The sequence below is a fragment of the Suncus etruscus genome, chromosome 12, assembly GCF_024139225.1.
Source record: "Suncus etruscus isolate mSunEtr1 chromosome 12, mSunEtr1.pri.cur, whole genome shotgun sequence".
NCBI classification, from domain to species: Eukaryota; Metazoa; Chordata; class Mammalia; order Eulipotyphla; family Soricidae; genus Suncus; species Suncus etruscus.
Window position 1 is genome coordinate 30,869,196 of NC_064859.1, and position 19,490 is coordinate 30,888,685.

Here is a 19,490-nt window from a genome sequence, read left to right on the forward strand (position 1 = left end):
CTCGATATCAGCCCCAAAACCATAAGATATATAGAACAGCACATAGGCTAAACACTCCAGGACATTACAGGCATCTTCAAGGAGGAAACTGCACTCTCCAAGCAAGTGAAAGCAGAGATTAACAGATGGGAATATATTAAGCTGAGAAGCTTCTGCACCTCAAAGGAAATAGTGCCCAGGATACAAGAGCCATCCACTGAGTGGGAGAAACTATTCACCCAATACCCATCAGATAAGGGGCTAATCTCCAAAATATACAAGGCACTGACAGAACTTTACAAGAAAAAAACATCTAACCCCATCAAAAAATGGGGAGAAGAAATGAACAGACACTTTGACAAAGAAGAAATACACATGGCCAAAAGACACGTGAAAAAATGTTCCACATCACTAATCATCAGGGAGATGCAAATCAAAACAACGATGAGATACCACCTCACACCCCAGAAAATGGCACACATCACAAAGAATGAGAATAAACAGTGTTGGCGGGGATGTGGAGAGAAAGGAACTCTTATCCACTGCTGGTGGGAATGCTGTCTAGTTCAACCTTTATGGAAAGCGATATGGAGATTCCTCCAAAAACTGGAAATCGAGCTCCCATATGATCCAGCTATACCACTCCTAGGAATATACCCTAGGAACACAAAAATACAATACAAAAACCCCTTCCTTATTCATTGCAGCACTATTTACCATAGCAAGACTCTGGAAACAACCAAGATGCCCTTCAACAGACGAATGGCTAAAGAAACTGTGGTACATATACACAATGGAATATTATGCAGCTGTCAGGAGAGATGAAGTCATGAAATTTTCCTATACATGGATGTACACGGAATCTATTATGCTGAGTGAAATAAGTCAGAGAGAGAGAGAAAAACGCAGAATGGTCTCACTCATTTATGGGTTTTAAGAAAAATGAAAGACACCCTTGTAATAATAATTTTCAGACACAAAAGAGAAAAGAGCTGGAAGTTCCAGCTCACCTCAGGAAGCTCACCACAAAGAGTGATGAGTTTAGTTAGGGAAATAACTACATTTTGAACTGTCCTAATAATGAGAATGTATGAGGGAAATGGAGAGCCTGTTTAGAGTACAGGCGGGGGTCGGGTGGGGAGGAGGGAGTCTTGGGACATTGGTGATGGGAATGTTCCACTGGTGATGGGTGGTATTCTTTACATGACTGAAACCCAAACACAATCATGTATGTAATTAAGGTGTTTAAATAAATTTAAAAAAAATTAAATTAAATAAAATAAGAGGGAAGGGAAAAAAGAAGAAAAAAGGTAACAAAACCAAAAAAACTATAACAAAAAAACCCAACAAAGCAATAACAAAAAAAAATACAAAAAAAAAACACAGAACCGAAAACACAAACAAAAAACAAAACCAACAAACAGAAAACCAAAGCCAGCAACTATGAAAAAGACAACAAAACAAAACAAACCAACAACCATGACAAAGAATAAGGGAAAAAAAAAAAAACCAACAACAGTCAAAAAAAAACCCCAACCAGCAACTACATAAAAAGGTTTGTGCTTCTTTTTTTTAAATATGTGAAAACATACATGTTCTATTCTGATAAGAAAAACACAAATTAAAAGTATTGTGCTGTCACTTTTAGGACTCGGATCAGCAAAAAACAAAGTATCAAAATATATGGTTGCTTATGAGAACACAAATTCGGATATTGCTGCTGGCCATGCCTAAAGCAGCACCTAACATACTAAGATCAGTGCATGACCTAGCATTCCTATTTCACTGAACTCTGCCTTTCCCTTTAGGCTCTTCCTCCCTTCTTCTAGAACACTTATATGTTGATAACATTTACAAGTGGAAGGAAGGAAGGAAGGAAGGAAGGAAGGAAGGAAGGAAGGAAGGAAGGAAGGAAGGAAGGAAGGGAGGGAGGGAGGGAGGGAGGGAGGGAGGGAGGGAGGGAGGGAAGGAGGGAGGGAGGAAGGGAGGGAAGGAGGAAGGGAGGGGGGAGGGAGGGAGGGAGGGAGGAAGGGAGGGAGGGAGGGAAAGAAGAAAGAAAGAAAGAAAGAAAGAAAGAAAGAAAAGAAAGAAAGAAAGAAAGAAGAAGAAAGAAAGAAAGAAAGAAGAAAGAAACAAAGAAAAAGAAGAAAAGAAAGAAAGAAGAGAAAGAAAAAGAAAGAAGGAAGGAAGGAAAAAAGAAAGATGAGAGAGAAAGAAGAAAGAAAAAAGAAAGAGAAAGAGAGAAAGAAAGAAGAAAGAAAGAAAGAAAGAAAGAAGAAAGAAAGAAAAAGAAAGAAAGAAAGAAAGAAAGAAGAAAGAAAAGAAAGAAAGAAAGAAAAGAGAAGAAAGAAAGAAAGAAAAAAGAAAGAAAGAAAGAAAAGAAAAGAAAGAAAGAAAGAAAGAAGAAGAAGGAAGGAAGGAAGGAGGAAGGAAGGAAGGAAGGAAGGAAGGAAGGGAGGGAGGGAGGGAGGGAGGGAGGGAGGGAGGAAGGAAGGGAAAGAAGAAAGAAAGGAAGAAAGAAAGAAAGAAAAGAAAGAGAAGAAAAGAAAGAAAGAAAAGAAAGAAGAAGAAAGAAAGAAAGGAAAGAAGAAAGAAAGAAAGAAAAGAAAGAAGAAAGAAAGAGAGAAAGAAAGAAAGAAAGAAAGAAAGGAAGGATGGAAGGGAGGAAGGGAGAGAGAGAAAGAAAGAAAGAAAGAGAAAGAAAGAAAGAAAGAAAGGAAAGAAAGGAAGGAAGGAACAAGGAAGGAACAAGGATGGAAGGAAGAAGGAAGGAACAAGGAAGAAAGGAAATAAAGAAGAAAGAAAAGAAAAGTACATCCCCTTCACCAGTGCAACCTTCCTGCCACCAGTGTTCTTCATCTCCCTCTTCCCCCACCCCTGCCTGTTTTGAGACAGGCATTCTATTTCTCTCACTCTCTACCATTGTCATAATAGTTGTTAGTGTAATTATTTCTCTAACTGTACTCACCACTCTTTGTGGTTAAGTATCATATCTTGGGCTGTTCTTTCCAGCCCTCATCTCTGTTGTCTCTGGGTATTATTACAATACTATCTTTTTTTTTTCTTAATACTTTCTATGTCCATCCATGTATAGGAAAATTTTATGACTTCATTTTCCTGACAGCTGTTATGTACATGTACCACAATTTCTTTGGCAACTGATCTGTTGTCAGATATTTGGGTTGTTTCTAGACTTTGGCTATTGTAAATAGCACTGCAATGAACATAGGTGTGCAAAAAGCATTTTTGTATTGTATTTTTGTCTTCCTCGGGTATATTAATAGGAGTGGTATAATTGGATCAGATGAGAGCTCAATTTCCAGTTTTTGAGGAATATTGTTTTCCAGAAAGGCTGGACTAGACTATATTCCCACCAACAGTGAATGCGTTCCTTTCTCCCCACATCCCACCAGCACTGATAGTTCTTGTTCTTTTTGATGAGTGCCAGTCTCTGTGGCGTGAGATGGTACCTCTTTGTTGTTTTGATTTGCATCTCCCTGATGATTAGTGATGTGGAGCATTTTTTCATGTAATTTTTAAGCCTCTGTATTTCTTTTTTGAGAAAGTGTTTATTCATTTCTTCTCCCCATTTTTTGATGAGGATAGATTTTTTTTTGTTCTGTAAGTACCCTGTATATCTAAGATATTAGCCCCTTATCTGATAAATATTGAGTGAATAGTTTCTCCCATTCTGTTCATGGTGTCCTTTGTATCCTTATCACTATTTCCTTTGAGGTGCAGAAGCTTTTCAGTTTAATGTAGTCCCATTTTTTAAAAATCTCTGCTTCCACTTATTTGGACAGTGGTGTTTCCTTCTTGAAGATGCCTTTAGTCTCAATGTTATGGAGTGTTTTACCTATGTGTTCTTCTATATACCTATGGTTCTGGGTATGATAGCAAGGTCTCTAATCCATTTGGATTTGACCTTTTTGCATGGCGTTAGATGGAGGTCCGAGTTTACTTTTATGCATGTGGCTGACTAGTTGTCCCAATGCCACTTGTTGAAGAGGCCTTCCTTGCCTCATTTTACATTTCTTGCCCTTTTATCAAAGATTAATTGAGTGTATGTCTGGGAACATTCTCTGAATATTTAAGTCTATTCCATTGATCTGAAGGTCTGTCTTTATTCCAGTACCTTGCTATTTTAATTCTTCTTTGAATTTCCACTTCATTAATTTCTGCTCCAAGCTTTGTTATTTTCTTTTGCCTATCTATTTTTGGTTCATTTTGTTGATCACTTTCTAATTTTATAATTTGAGTCATTAAATTATTTAGGTAGGCCCCTTCTTCCTTCCTAATGGGTGCCTACAAAGCTATAAATTTTCTTCTTAGTACTGCTTTTGCCATGTCCCACAAATTCGGATAATTTTTGTCTTTGTTCTCATTTGTTTCCATGAATCCTGATTTCCTCTATGACCCACTGGTTGTTCAGTGGTAAGCTGTTTAATTTCCAGGTGTTAAATTTTTTTTCTTTTCTGTGTTTCTTTGTAGTTGACTACTAGTGTCAGTGCAGTATGGTCTGAGAAGGTAGCTTGTATAAGTTCTATTCTCTTGATTTTATGGAGGTAAGTTTTATGGCCAGCATGTGGTTTATCCTGAAGAATGACCCATGTGCTCTGGAGAAGATTGTATATCCAATTTTCTGGGGGTGGAGAGCCCAGATCCATTTTATTACTCTGTGTCTCTTAACTGGTAAATTTAGTACATTGATGTTAAGAGAGATAAATGTCATGGGATTTAATATCTTCTTTGTGTAGGAGTTTGGTATGTCTGTTGGTCTGTCATGTCTTAAAGTAGACCTTTCAGTTTTTCTTTTAAGGCCGATTTTGAGTCTGTAAAGTTACTGAATTGTTGTTTATCCATGAAGTTATGTATGTTTCCTTTAACTCTGAATGTGAGTCTGGCTGGGTGAAGTATTCTAGGTTAAGCATTAATTTTGTTGAGTTTTTTTCACTATATCCCACCACTGTCTTCAGAGTGTTTCTTGTGGCAGACCTGCTGTAAATCTTAAGGCTGTTCTGTTAAATGTAATGTCCCTTTTTGATCTTGCTGTTTTCAGTATTCTATCACTATCTGTGGGATTTGTCATTGTGACTAAAATGTGTCTTGGGTGCTTTTCTTCAGATTTCTTTTAGCTGGTACCCTTCAGGTTTGAAGGATTTGGTTGCATACACTCTTTAGCTTTGGGAGTTTCTCTGCAATGATGTCCTTGATTAATGATTTTTCCTGAAAATTTTCTTCCTGGGTCTCTGGGACTCCAATGATTCTTATGTCTTTTTTTTGTTGAGTTTATCAAAGACTTCTATTTTTGTCTGTTAACAATCTTTGAGGATTTTTTCCATTGTCTGATCATTTGTTTTAAGGTTCTTTTTCAATCTCTTCTGTTGTATGGAGTTGTTATTGTATGTTATCTTCCAGCTCACTGATTCCGTCTTCAGCTGCTGTTACTCTCTTAGAGAGGCTTTCCAGTGAGATTTTCATTTTGTCTATTAACTTTTTTAGTCCTTTTATTTCAGTTTAGAGTTTTCTGATTTCTATTTTCATGTCCTCTTGATTCTTATTTGTGGTTCCTTCAGCTCAATCCATGTTTTGTTTTGTTTTGTTTTGTTTTGAGTTCTATGAGGATCCTCCATATTTCTTCTCTAAACTCCTTATCTGAGTGGGTACATTGGTGGTTGGCACTTTTTGGCTCATCAGAGCTACCATCTTCATTCTCTATGCATGGTGGAGGCCAGTGTCGTTTCTCCATTGCCATGCTTCTTTGTGTGATGTTTTCTGTGTTGTTCTAGGGTTCATTGACTCAGAGATGTCAGTGGAGCAGAGCGGCTGGTCTCCTCTGGCTCTGCCCTTTGTGGGCGGGGTCTAGCTCACCTCTTTTGCTATGGCTTCTGCAGACTCTTCTGGGTGGGTTAGTCCCAGCAATGTCAGCTGCTGGTCTGGGTGGCAACATCACTGAAAAGTGTCTGACTTGGGTTTCTTTTGTGCCATAGCTAAGAGCTGAGCATTTTCTCCCGACACCAGATGGCCCACATACTTAAATACTGTCTGGTTCTTTACAGGAAGTTTGCTGTGTTCAAGTAAAATCAGACATTCAAACACCACAAAGCTACAAAAACTTAGAAAGGAAATGGTCTTTGTGTTTTGCTACAGAATGTTTCTAAGATGTTATTACCAAAGTTTGCTTTGTGGGTCCATACCCTCTATGCTCAGAAGACTGTCCAGGACTGAGCCCTGAATTTGGCAAAATCAAGGCATGTGCTTCCCACTTGAGCCACATTCCTGGCCTTGTTACTAAAAATTGAATAAGGTTATATAGAAAGTGTGATTTGCATGCTATTTTTTGGATGTAATTGTGAAAGAAAAAAAGAAAATGGGATTGCAAGATCTCATTTAGGTTTTAAAAGCACTGGGCATTAAAATGGTCTAGAGGAAATATAGGAAACAATGGTTATCTTTGTGGGAGGAAGTGGCTGCCTCTGGCAGAAACAGATGGACCTACAAGGCCTGATTATAAAGGGGTTGTAGGCTCAGCCAAGGAGTTTATATTTTACATATTCTTGGACCTCAGGATCTCATGGATCAAGCTGACCTTAAACAGTAGATAAGGTACTTATATTGCATGTGATAGTTTTATTCCCTATCATTACATAGCCAGAAATGATGAGCACTGCCAGATATTGTCCTGAACAGAAAGCCAGGAATTAGCCCTAAGCATCACTGTGTGCACTCCTAAAACAAAAACAACAGTCAAAACAAAACAAAAAAGCAAAAACAACAAACAGACAAATAAACAAAATAAGAGTGGAAAGAAAAGGCTTGAACTGGTAGGAAGAGAGGAAGTGGACTGAAGATTGGGGATCAGTGTTCGTGTCTAGATGAGACATCAAAGGACCAGCATCAAAAGGGATATTTAATTTTTTCTTTGTCTTGTTTTGGGACCCCAGTAGTGGTGCATAGTGCTCTTAGTACAGGAAATCAAACCAGAGTTTCTATATGTAAAGCATGCACTACAGTTTTTAGAGCTCCCTTGATCTTGGGAGATTTGCTTTTTTTGTTTGTTTTGTTTTGTTTTGTTTTTTTGGGCCACACCTGGTGGCGCTTAGGGGTTACTCCTGGCTATCTGCTCAGAAATAGCTCCTGGCAGGCATGGGGGACCATATGGGACGCCGGGATTCGAACCAAACACCTTGGGTGCTGGATCGGCTGCTTGCACGGCAAACGCTGCTGTGCTATCTCTCCGGCCCCAGATTTGCTTTTTTACTAAAAATATTTTTGGTTGGATTTATTTGTGCACATTTATTTACATATGCTTTTATCTCCTATTAAACATTCTATTTACTGGGAACCAGAGCGAGAGTTTAGTGGGTAAAACATTTGCCTTACATGTGATCTTCGGCATTCCTGCGCACCACCAGGAGTAATTTTTGAGTGCAGAACCAGGAGTAACATATGAGTATCAACAGGTATGGTCCACAAAACAAACACAAATTTTGTTCACATACACAATTCCAAGCAATACTCAAACAGGGGTCTCTCCTGATGACTCAGCCAGTTGATCCTTGCAAGAACTAAGGATTTAGTGTTGCTTGGGCCCTGCCTGTATTGCTTAGGGGGTCTCCAGTGAGCTGGGGGCAGGGAGGAGGGTGTGATTGAATCAGTTTAGCCTCTTGCAAGGCAAGCTCCTTAATCCCTCATACCTTTTCTCCAGTTCCAGTTCTATTTGCTTTTAAAAGAAAGAACCTTCAGGTAATGTCTGATTAGAGCCTATGGCAGTAGGAAGACTAAGTGGATGGGAGTGGGTATTTGAAATTGTGCCCATCTTTGTGCACCCTTGGGACAGAACCTTGGGACCGTGGAAGGGATGAAGAACGAAAAGTTCACCAGCCTCGAGATTTCCTTCTTTCCCTCTTATGTCTTGAACTGCAACACAAGCACCATTGCATGCCAACCCAAACATGTGAAACATTTATCCTCCCTCTGGGCCTTGATCCCACTTTAATCTCAGCAAGATATCTAGATGTCCTGCCCCATCTGACACTGATAAGGTATCACCAAAGCCACCAAGTATACCAGACTGGTTCTTCCCTCACTTCCATTCTCTTCAGGACCCACAACACTTTACCTCCTGGTTGGTCTAAAAAAGTATGTATTCCACTTGCCCCATCTCTTCTCTAAATTTATTTCAATAATAATTATTTTGCTTTACCAAAAAACAAAACAAAACAAAACAAACAAAAAAAAACACAAAAAAACTTGCTTCTTGTAGCCAAACTTGGAGACTAGGACTTTGGACTCCTGCTAGAATGCCTCTTGTCCTTTATTTTCTTATTTGTATACGCTGTATTGGCCCTAACCTCTCTGGTACACTATTTCCTTTTCTGCATGGAAGGCACCCAAGAATATGCTCATTTGCTGTCTGGTGGGACAGTCCAGTTACCATCTTAGAAGCACTAATACAACTGCCCTTTCAACACACCTGACCTCCCATGCCAGCAGACTCCCTTAATAAGGGAAGTTGAGGGTCAGTTTAGCTCAATGCCTCTCTCAAGGGTCGCCATGTTCTTTACAGCCTTCTTGACTCAGATAGTATCAGCCAAATGAAAACTCATTAGCCAAATGCTATCTTTATGCAACTGTTGTCCGACCTCTTACACATCAAAGGGAACACAACAGAGTAACTATAGTCCTTTTCCTTTCCTCAAAGAAAGGGCATGGTGCCTAGCACCTCTCCGTTTGGATTTTGGGGTGCCAATGACCTGACCTACAAACAGAAAATGCCACCTGCCTCTTTCTGTTGGAAAAGTGCTCCTAATGTTGAGGAAACTGGATGGAAACCACTTTTTTAATGCCACTTGTTGCACTTTTCCTAGCACTTTGGGGATCACAGCAATAGGAAATTTAATGTGGTCTTACTATAAATTATACACGAAGGGTACTTTCAGCATGGCAAATGAACAGGTCTTTAATCACCTCCTGGGCCGACCAGATCCTTAGAGGGAAATAAATAACAAACATCCCAGATCCTTTCCTTGGAGGGAAAACTGAGGCAGGGCTCCTCTGAGATGGCATCAGGTGGAGGTGAAAACCCTTTAGTTCTGGTACTCCAGGGAAGAGCAAATCTGGGAAGCTCTTCTAAAAGAGCCTCAAGAATCCACCCGCTTTATTCCCCCACTTCTCCCAACCTCCTCCTAAAGAGAGTTATTTTCCTTCCTGCCACTCAGCCCCAGCAGAAGCTAAAAGGGTTTCTTGCTCCTGGAGAGCTGCTGGGTCCCCTCGAGGTGGCGCTTTATGCTTGCAGCAGGCTGAAATCGCGCGTCCGGGAAGGAGGGCAACAGTCCCCCATCTCCGTCCCTCACCCCGGAAAGCCATGGGGTGCGGGGGTGTGGAACGGCCTGAATAACACGGGGTCCAGCGCCACCTGCTGGCGTATGTAGCACTTGGCACGGTCCCTCTGGACGGAGTTTTTGGTCTGTTTTGAAACTGCCTCTTACCACCAGAGGGACTCAAAGGAGGAACATTTCCCTGACACTGAGCTGTCCTCCTGTTGTCCTCAAACCGTCGCACCAGGACTCTAATGTCGGTGGAAAAAAAGCTCAAAAAGTTACAATTCTAATGCGTCACTCGCGGGAGTGTGGGGTGAGAGTTTGGGGGTGTTTTTCTCTTGAGAGGAAGCTGGCATGACTCACATGTAATATTTAGAATCAAAGACCCAGAAGATTGACTTGGGTTTGTCTGGTTGAATATTTTTGTTCACACTAAGAGGGTATGTATGCGTGTGTGTGCGTTGGTCTGTCTATGTGTGTCTGTACTAGTATTCATATTAAATTTTGGTCTATAACCATATACAGTATATAAACCATGTTAATCTAAACACATTGGTGTTGCTTTATGATTTATGCTCTTCAGTTTCTCAGGACTTCTCAGCACCTCACTTCTCAGCATTTCTCAGCACTCCACCAAAGCCAACATATCATTTGATACTAAGCCACGCCTGCCCTTTTCTCATATCTTTGTAAGATAAGCAGTGAGTCTTTTTTTCTCATCCTCTCGCTGCCTGACTGCCTCAGAATCTGCATAAGTCAAAGCAAACATGCCTTTTTGCTTTACTTCCTTTGCTGAAACCTCAGGACAACCCAGAGAGTGGATGTATTCCTCTCCTGGTTTTTATACTTGAGAAAAAGAACATCCCCAGGAAGGTGAAATGACTTGCCTAAGATCTCTGAGCTGCTGGGCCAAGGTGGGAGTAGAACCTCAAGATTTTTTTAGCAAGAAGGCATTTATTCCCTCCATCACCCATTCCATGTGCACAAAAGGGTTTGGGGTGTCAGCTACTTTGTAAGGAGAAACATCCTCCTCCAAGAGGCTCTGGGGGAGATTCGAAGCCTTCTAGTTCCTCCCACTCTGGACTGTCTCTGAGGCCCAAAGGCTTGTCTGGTCTCTTTCCAGTAAAGAGCTCTTTCCAGGCTTCTTTCCAGAAGGTCCCTCCAGTATCTGCTATTCCCAAGCCTTCCCCTAAAGAATTCACAGCCTGGGTAACACTTAGAGGACTTAAGAGAGCAAAAATCCAGAGACTGGGCTAGGAGATGGCAGGAGACTTGTAGATTTATCTTTTAACTTTCTGGCCTCTTTCCATAAAAAATTGGGGAAATTCCTGGTCAGCTCTCACTTCCCTTCATTCTTGACCTCTATAGCTCACCATAGAACAGATTCTAGAATGTTAGGTAAAGTCTAAATCAAAATTGTTGCTTAAATATACAGTTTCAGAAATATAATTTACATGGGGCTAACTCACTTGTGGTGGGATCCAAGTTTAAATCTTTGCAGAGGAAAGGTTTGAAGTGCTGGTTAATCCTCTGGAAGTTGGCTTGGAGGAGGAAAATGGATGAAGATGAAAAAGCCTGGACATAGTGTCCCCTCAACAAGTGGTCTCTCTGAGCCTTAACTTTCTCATTTGTGAAACAAGTCAATTAGGAAAGTGTTGTGTGAGGACCTGCAGGGTGGAGGTGCCATAGAAATATAGTATGATTTTAGGAGATATTTTTATTCATATTGTCCTATTCTCTATCACCCCAACCTCTCTCTATTCTTTCTCTTTCTTTCTTTCTTTCTTTCTTTCTTTCTTTCTTTCTTTCTTTCTTTCTTTCTTTCTTTCTTTCTTTCTTTTCCTTTTCTTTCTTTCTTTCTTTCTTTCTTTCTTTCTTTCTTTCTTTCTTTCTCTTTCTTTCTTTTTCTTTCTTTCTCTCCCTCTCTCACACACACACACACAGCCTTGCCTCTCTTCTGATGAATTTGCAGGACTAACTGTTTTCTTGGAAAGCAATTTTTCCATTAAAGACCCAGTGACCAGGTACTTTCGAGGCATTTTTCTTAAGAGTCCTTAAGAACTAAAACTGGCATTGTTATGGCAGCACCTTTCATTTGCCAGGAGACCCTCAAAAGGCCATTTCCTCTTCTGGCAGCTAATAAAGATGAATTTCTGTGGCTGGCACAGAAGCAGGATCGTCCACAACAGAATAGCAACATGGTTTCACTCGGAAGAGAAAATTAAAACCCCAGTGTGGAGTTGTTAGGGACTAGGATGAGGTTGGTGAAGCCAATCTGAAAAACCACTGGATTTCCTCACTGGCTCCATTTCTAATTTGAGATGTCTCCACCCAGCTTGGCAAACCCTGGGCCTGTCCAAGAGGAAGGAACTAGCCTCCAGAGTGAGCAAGCTGCACAGGAAGAACAAAGACCTCGTTAGGATCTATCACCTGTTCTGAGTACACATTCTCTCTCTATTGATGATCCTGGGTACAAATGAAGTGGTAATTAAGGATATAATGCAAATGATCCTCCGCTTAAGTAACTCCCCTTGTAATTGAAATTTACTAAATTAAGTCTGATATGTTTGAAATTAGGTCTTTTAAGAAAAAATTCCCGATTATAATTACCCCTTCTCCTCCCTTCCTCACACCCTTCCCTAATGTAATTAGTTTCAAATAAGATCCATGATAGCATCATGTTGTGCAGCCTACAGACGTGTTCAGTTGGAGCCTACACTCTCTAGCATCTCCCGCCTATAAACAGTCCCTGAAGCCCAGGAGGAATGGGCCCAGCATCTGTAGAGCTCATGTGAGAGGTGAAGGAAATTGGATCTGGACGAAGGGTTGGCAGGTGGGAACCAAGGCTCAGTGTGTGCTCCTTCCTCTGTGCTTAGATCTGGTGTGAGCCAGGGGTGTCACCTTCAAATAATCCTGGGACCCCTGTGAGCCTTGTCATCTGCCACCTGCTGTGACATTACTTGATTTAACCAGATTTGATTTGGCCAGATCCATCCCAAACCCTAATGGAGTCCTGTTGGCCAGAGGCTGTACCTAGAAGGTACCCCCTATTCTCACCCTTGGCCATTGTCCAAACCAGAAATCATCCTGAAAGGGAGCCTTGAGGGAGGCAGTCTTGCTGTGCAAAGGAGCATGTGAATTTGTTTTACTGAGTTCAGGTGAAATGCCCCTATCTTCACTGTTATTGTCATGGAGCAAGAAACCTGTGTAATAACAGGAGAAATAATACGCCCCCATCTTGCCTCCCCTCCTCCCCACCCACAACTTCCTTCCGGAAACTGTTAGGGCAACATAGAAGCACCTGGAACTAATTGACCCCACAGGGCAAAAGTCAAGCTGTGCAATGACTGAGAAGTCTGCAAAACAGCCATCTTCTTCCACTCACACTGTGTGTTTCTGCACTGTGTGTGCTGCCTTCCTCTCATCACATCACATGCGTCACACACATCACACAGTAAAGCTTCCATACAGCCACTCCGAAGGCCATGCGATGTCAGAAGCAAGCAGCAGAGTTGTTTCTAGAGAACAAGCTTTCAAAATACAGATCCCAGCAATCTTGTCACCAGAGAAGTTCATCCTTAATCCACCCTGACCTATGTATAAACTTATCTGGATGCTACATGCAACATGGGATTAGGCATGGGTTGGGTTGTGATAACTATTAGAAAGAATGACTCTTGGGCTGGAGAGATAGCATGGAGGTAAGGCATTTGTTTTGCGTGCAGAAGGGTGGTGGTTCAAATCCTGGCATCCCATATGGTCCCTTGAGCATGCCAGGAGCGATTTCTGAGCATAGAGCCAGGAATAACCCCTGAGCCCTGCCAGGTGTGACCTAAAAACCGAAAAAAAAAAAAAAAAAAAAAAGAATGACTCTTGTCCAAATTTTCATCAGCTTCTCACTAGTGTAGGGGAAATATCCTAATTCTAGAATCAGGGAATTAGTGTCCTGCTATCAGATATCTGGCCTATCTGGTCATTGCAGACTCTGCTAGCTAGCAGGATCACCAATGGTCAGAACACAGCTAGTTGGATCATACCCCATGACTCCAGACTGAGCCCCTTAGCAAAAGTGCAATCGACCCTTCAACCCCTCTACCATCCTGACCTCTTGCCCCGACACATGCTGGTATCTGCCAGGGAGCTGCTGCTTTGGTCTCTCCTGAATCCTGCTGATGTATACCCACAGCTACTGATTGGACATCTATTATCTGTGCCCAGGAGTGTCCCCTCTCTCTTCTAGCTCAGCCCCCTTTACTAGCCTTTGCCATCTCTCTGGGATCATGACTGTAGTCTTGGAACTGTTAAATTACTTCTGCTTCTACCAGCTCCTGTCTCTGGGGAGCTGATAGGAGTCCCTTGAAGTCAGGAGCCACAGCCTAGGAGGTTTCATGCATCACCTCCAGTGAATTCAAGGTGGCTCTATTCCAGTCAGAGAACTCAGAGGAGCAGTGACTTGAGTATCAAAGATACACCGGGCCCCAGAAGATAGGAATGAATAAACCAGCAAAACTGCCCTGGGAGCAGAGTCTGCCTTCCGGTTACACAGACAAACTTGCTCTGTCATTTATTGCAATCATAGGCTTTTTTTTTTTTTAACTATCATAACAGGTGCTCACTTTGTGTCTCTGTCTCATTCAGCTAAGACATTTATGTTATTTTGTAGTTATGTTGCTTCTCACTTACCTGAAGTCTCCTGTAAACAAAACGTTCAGGGAAATATCCTGGGAAGCCGAAAGTGTTTTACTCGGCTGTTTCCTGAACCATGGTGTTCCAGAACGAACGAAACCCACACTCTCCAGGTGTTTGCAGACACTGTCCTCTCTATCAGGCCACACAGCTCTCCTTTCAGTCCCTGGCCTGGTGACTGACTTACACAGACAGCTGAATGTTCTTCCTCTAAACAAGGGAGTCCAGCATTAATGTGCCCCTCTGAATTCTCAGCTTGGCTTATGATTTTTGAAACTTGGAGGAAAGTGACTTTCAGTGGTAAGCCACAGAAGATAACTCTTCCAGCACAATGTGAAAGGCAGATGAAAGGAGTGGGTTTTTTTGTTGCCTATATAAATGTCAGACATTCAGACCTGGGGAATGCACTCAGAACATTCTTAGGTCTCAGTTGTGGCCACCTGAAAGGGTATTGCCCTACGCCGACCTCCTGTACTGTGGCCTTACCTTTTCATGCCCTCATATTATCATGATTCAAACAGTAAGAAAGAGAAACCATATACAAACCTATAGAGCGAAAGGAAACACTTTGCTCACGTGGTTAATGTGAACTGGAAATGCTCACAGAATTGAAAAATAGAGATGGGAATCAGGATTTAGGGACCAATACTGGTTCTGAAGATGCCAGAACCTTCTTTCAAGTTGTTTAATGCTTATCTCTGCTTGACTTTGCAGGTGAGCTTGTTTTTTTCCAGCTAAAAGAGGACCACAGTTACCCAGGCATAGGTTTCAAGGCTAAGCGAAATGGCAGAGGGATGTTCTCAAAAGGAAGATGGACCCCAGCACACCCTAACCAAACATTCACTGCAAATGAAGAGATTATTAGGTCTTTATAGCACACCAGGTAACGTGCTTATTCTCATCTAATCCCTAACCTGTCTCTACATAAAACTTTTGCTTTTGTTATTAATGAAAAGGTACAACATAAATTATACCCGTGTCCTTTCTGTAACTGTGGTGCTAGTTTCAGGCCACTTAGAAAATATAAGCCAGACAGGAGAAATTATTTTCTTTGGAAATAAATAAATTGATTAGATCCTAAATGATAATGTTTTGGCTTTCATTGATTCTATTTCTCCAGCCAAACACTTCATTGATGCTATTTATCTTGGTATAAATGTTATTTTAGGCTTCCAGTTGTTAAATCTGCATCATTTAGATTTCTTTACAGAACTACATTCTCGCTGTGTGTCTATTGAAAGAGAAATATTTCATTCAACAAAGGCTTTCCCTCTCCTGTCCAGCCTAAAAAGCACATCCTCTAGGAAAGCATTTATAAGGATATAAGGCTATGTTACTTAGCACTACACCGCAGTGTTCAAGCACCAAGCTGTCAGGATCATACTGCAAGGCGGGTATCATCAAGAATAGCACTAGGGCCCCTGATCACTTCTGGAAGGATCTTTTTTTTTTTTTGGTTTTTGGGCCACACCCGTTTGACGCTCAGGAGTTACTCCTGGCTATGTGCTCAGAAATCGCCCCTGGCTTGGGGGGACCATATGGGACACCGGGGGATCAAACCGCGGTCCTTCCTTGGCTAGCGCTTGCAAGGCAGACACCTTACCTCCAGCGCCACCTACCCGGCCCCTGGAAGGATCTTTTTAACATAGATGAAAAGACAAATAGATAAAAGGCTATGAACCTGTGATGCTGTCATGTGATAAGCAGGATCCTGATGATCCTGTCATATTATCTGTCACTCTGTTTCCCAGTCCATCAAGCTTCCTAGAACTGTAGGGATTTTGCAGATACTTCCTAGAACTGTACCGCAGGGATTTTGCTTCAACTATCTGGAATGACTATGCCTCCAACCCTTCTGCCTTCAGCATCATTTCCTCAGAAATGTCTTCCTCATCTAGAGCAGAGATTTTTGTTATATGTTCTCTTAGAGCTGGGTTTCTTTCCTCAGTGGGTCTTATCCGTGACTATAATTGTGTACTAAAGAGTGTAACTATCTGATTTAGGAAAGTGCCCCTCACCAGCAGCAGTGGGCTTCTGGAGAGCAAGAACCATGTCTTTTCTGCTCTCAAATGTCTTCTCAGTGCATTGACATACCATTAACATGTATGAGACCATAATATATATGATGAAAGAAATAACAAACATTTTGGAGCCATTCGAGTCTGGGTAGCTAAATCAAATTAAAAGACTATTGAAGCCCATGCTCAGTGACCTGCCCAGACTTTGAAGGAGTCAAAATAAAACCAACCACAAAATTGAAAGCATGGCTTTTCATTGCTTAACTAACTTTTCTTCTTTCTTTCTTTCTTTCTTTCTTTCTTTCTTTCTTTCTTTCTTTCTTTCTTTCTTTCTTTCTTTCTTTCTTTCTTTCTTTCTTTCTTTCTTTCTTTCTTTCTTTCTTTCTTTCTTTCTTTCTTTTCTTTCTTTCTTTCTTTCTTCCTTCTTTCTTTCCTTCCTTCCTTCCTTCCTTTCCTTCCTTCCTTCCTTCCTTCCTTCCTCCTTCCTTCCTTCCTTCCTTCCTTCCTTCCTTCCTTCCTTCCTTCCTTCCTTCCTTCCTTCCTTCCTTCCTTCCTTTCCTTTCTTTCTTTCTTTCTTTCCTTTCTTTCTTTCTTTCTTTCTTTTTTCTTTCTTTTTTTTTTTGGTTTTTCGGGGCCACACCTGTTTGATGCTCAGGGGTTACTCCTGGCTAAGCACTCAGAAATTGCCCCTGGCTTGGAGGGACCATATGGGATTCCAGGGGATCAAACCACGGTCCTTGTCTAGTGCTTGCAAGGCAGACACCTTACTTCTAGTGCCACCTCGCCGGCCCCAGCTTAACTAACTTTTCATGTGACCCACAAGCTTGAAGACCAATCAAATCTCTATGGCACAATTTGACCAGTAAAATCTCTATGGTACCTTATTTGCATGGTGGGCCACCAATTAGAATTTAATTAATTTTTAACTCCCACCTGGAGAGCTAACCAGAGTGAAAATTAGCCTACCTTTCCAAGTGGATATAAGACCTAGCAGGTACAGGTAAATTCAAACTTTGCTTTGCTTTGGGGCCACACCTAGTAGATAGAGTTCAGGGCTTACTCCTGGCTCTGATCTCAGGAGTCACTCCTAGCAGTGCTCAGGGGACTCTATAGGGTACTGGAGATTGAACACTGGGTGTGCTGTAAACTAAGCAAGCACACTGCTCACTGTACTTGGCTCGAGCCCATTCTTGAATGATCATTCTTGAATGATGTCTCTTAGATTGCAGTTCTAATAAAACACCAAATGAATGCTAATGTTACTTTAACAAAGTCTTGTTTACTGTGGAATGATCTTGATATGATTATAGGACAGACCAAGAACCTACTGGCCCCACCTCCCAATTCCCAGGAGGCAGAATGTCTGAGACCAGTTTGACAAGTCTTTTGGAAGGTAGTGTCCTTGGCAGAACTCACAGTCACTGGGTTTAACTGCCAATAATATGGCCAATTGCTGACACTCCCACTGGGCAGTCACCCCCTACACTGACCAGGACCCTACAGACTTCTTGATCTGTGTTTCATTTGAGTTTTTATGGGGCAAATTATTTTTATAACCAGAGAAGATCATAAAAAGTAATATTAAAGTCTCACAGAACTCAGACTCTAAGGTTACATTAGTCCTATCTCTAAAAACTATAATTTGGTAGAAAGTATAAGGTTTATAATGTACAATTTTTATTGAAAGTGAGTAAAGAACCACTAGAAGTTTGACTTTTCTTGGAGGATTCTTTTACTGTGGTGGTACTGGAGACCAGGAACTCTACCAGGAGTTGTTTGGGGGCCACTTAGAGTGGGGAATCAAACATGAATGGTATGTACTCCTCCATTGAGCCACATAACTGATTTCTAGACATTGCTTTTGTTTGTTTATTTGTTTTGGGGGGTCTCACCCGGGGGTGCTCAGGGGTTACTCCTGGCTCTGTGCTCAGAAATTGCTGCTGGCAGTCATGAGGGACCATATGGGATGCTAGGATTCAAACCACCGTCCATCCTGGATTAGCTGCATGCAAGGCAACACCTACCACTGTGCTATCTCTCCAGCCCCTTATTCCTAGACATTTCTAAATGATGAAAAAAAGATCATTTATTATTCAGATATTCTATTTTGTTTTATTTTTGGTAGTCTGGGGATCAAACCATGGGTCTCACACATGGTTTTTGTTTTATTTTTTTTTGGGTTTTGGATCCTCAGAGACTACTCCTGACTCTGTGCTCAGGAATCACCCTGGGTACTCTATGGACTATATGGGGGATTAAACCTGCAAGGTTTTAGTGTGCAAGACATGTACTGTACTCACTGTCCTGTTATCTCTGGCTCCAGAGGTCACACATATAAGGTATGTAAGTGGTCTTCCACTGAGTTGCATGCTCAGTCATTCATATGTTCTTTTTAAAGGGACAAAAGAGAGATAGCATGGAGGTAAAGCATGGAGGCAGAAGGTCATCAGTTCAAATCCCGGCATCCCATATGGTTCCCCGTGCCTGCCAGGAGCAATTTCTGAGCGTGGAGCCAGGAGTAACCCCTGAGCACTGCCAGGTATGACCCCCCCAAAACAAAACAAAACAAAACAAAAAAAGCCCCACAATAGCACAATGTTTTGCTAGAATTAAGCAACTCAGAAGAAAACTCAAAAGGCAGAGCATTAAGAAATAAGTAAGGGGCCAGAGTGCTGGCACAAGCCTTGCACTTGCTAGCCTAGAACTAACCACAGTTTGATCCCCGGATGTCCAATATGGCCCCCCAAGCCAAGAGTGATTTCTGAGCGCATAGCCAGGAGTGATTTCTGAAGGCTTAGCCAGGAGCAACCCTTGAGTGTCACCCAGTGTGGCACAAAAACCAAAAAAAGGAAGGAAGAAAGAAAGAAAGAAAGAAAGAAAGAAAGAAAGAAAGAAAGAAAGAAAGAAAGAAAGAAAGAAAGAAAGAAAGAAAGAAAGAAAGAAAGAAAGAAAGAAAGAAAGAAAGAAAGAAGAAAGAAAGAAAGAAAGAAAGAAAGTAGAAAGACAGAAAGAAGGAATGAATGAAAGAAAGAAAGAGAGAGAAAGAAAGAATGAAAGAAAGAAAGAGAGAGAAAGAATGAAAGAAAGAAAGAAAGAGAAAGAAAGAAAGAAAAAGAAGAAAGAAAAGAAGAAAGAAAGAAAGAAAGAAAAAAGAAAGAAAGAAGAAAGAAAGAAAGAAAGAAAGAAAGAAAGAAAGAAAGAAAGAAAGAAAGAAAGAAAGAAAGAAAGAAAGAAAGAAAGAAAGAAAGAAAGAAAGAAAGAAAGAAAGAAAGAAAGAAAGAAAGAAAGAAGAAAGAAAAATGAAACAAGTAAATTTTCAGAGAAGTGCAAGTGCTTGCTGCCTGATTGATATTACTTTCTGAGATACACAAAGGAGCAAATACAGGAACCAGGATCCACATGCTAGGCAGTGCCAGCCCTTCTCCTTCCTGGAATGTCTCCTCCTCAAACACTGGCTTCACTCCACTGAAAGATAAGTTAGGGA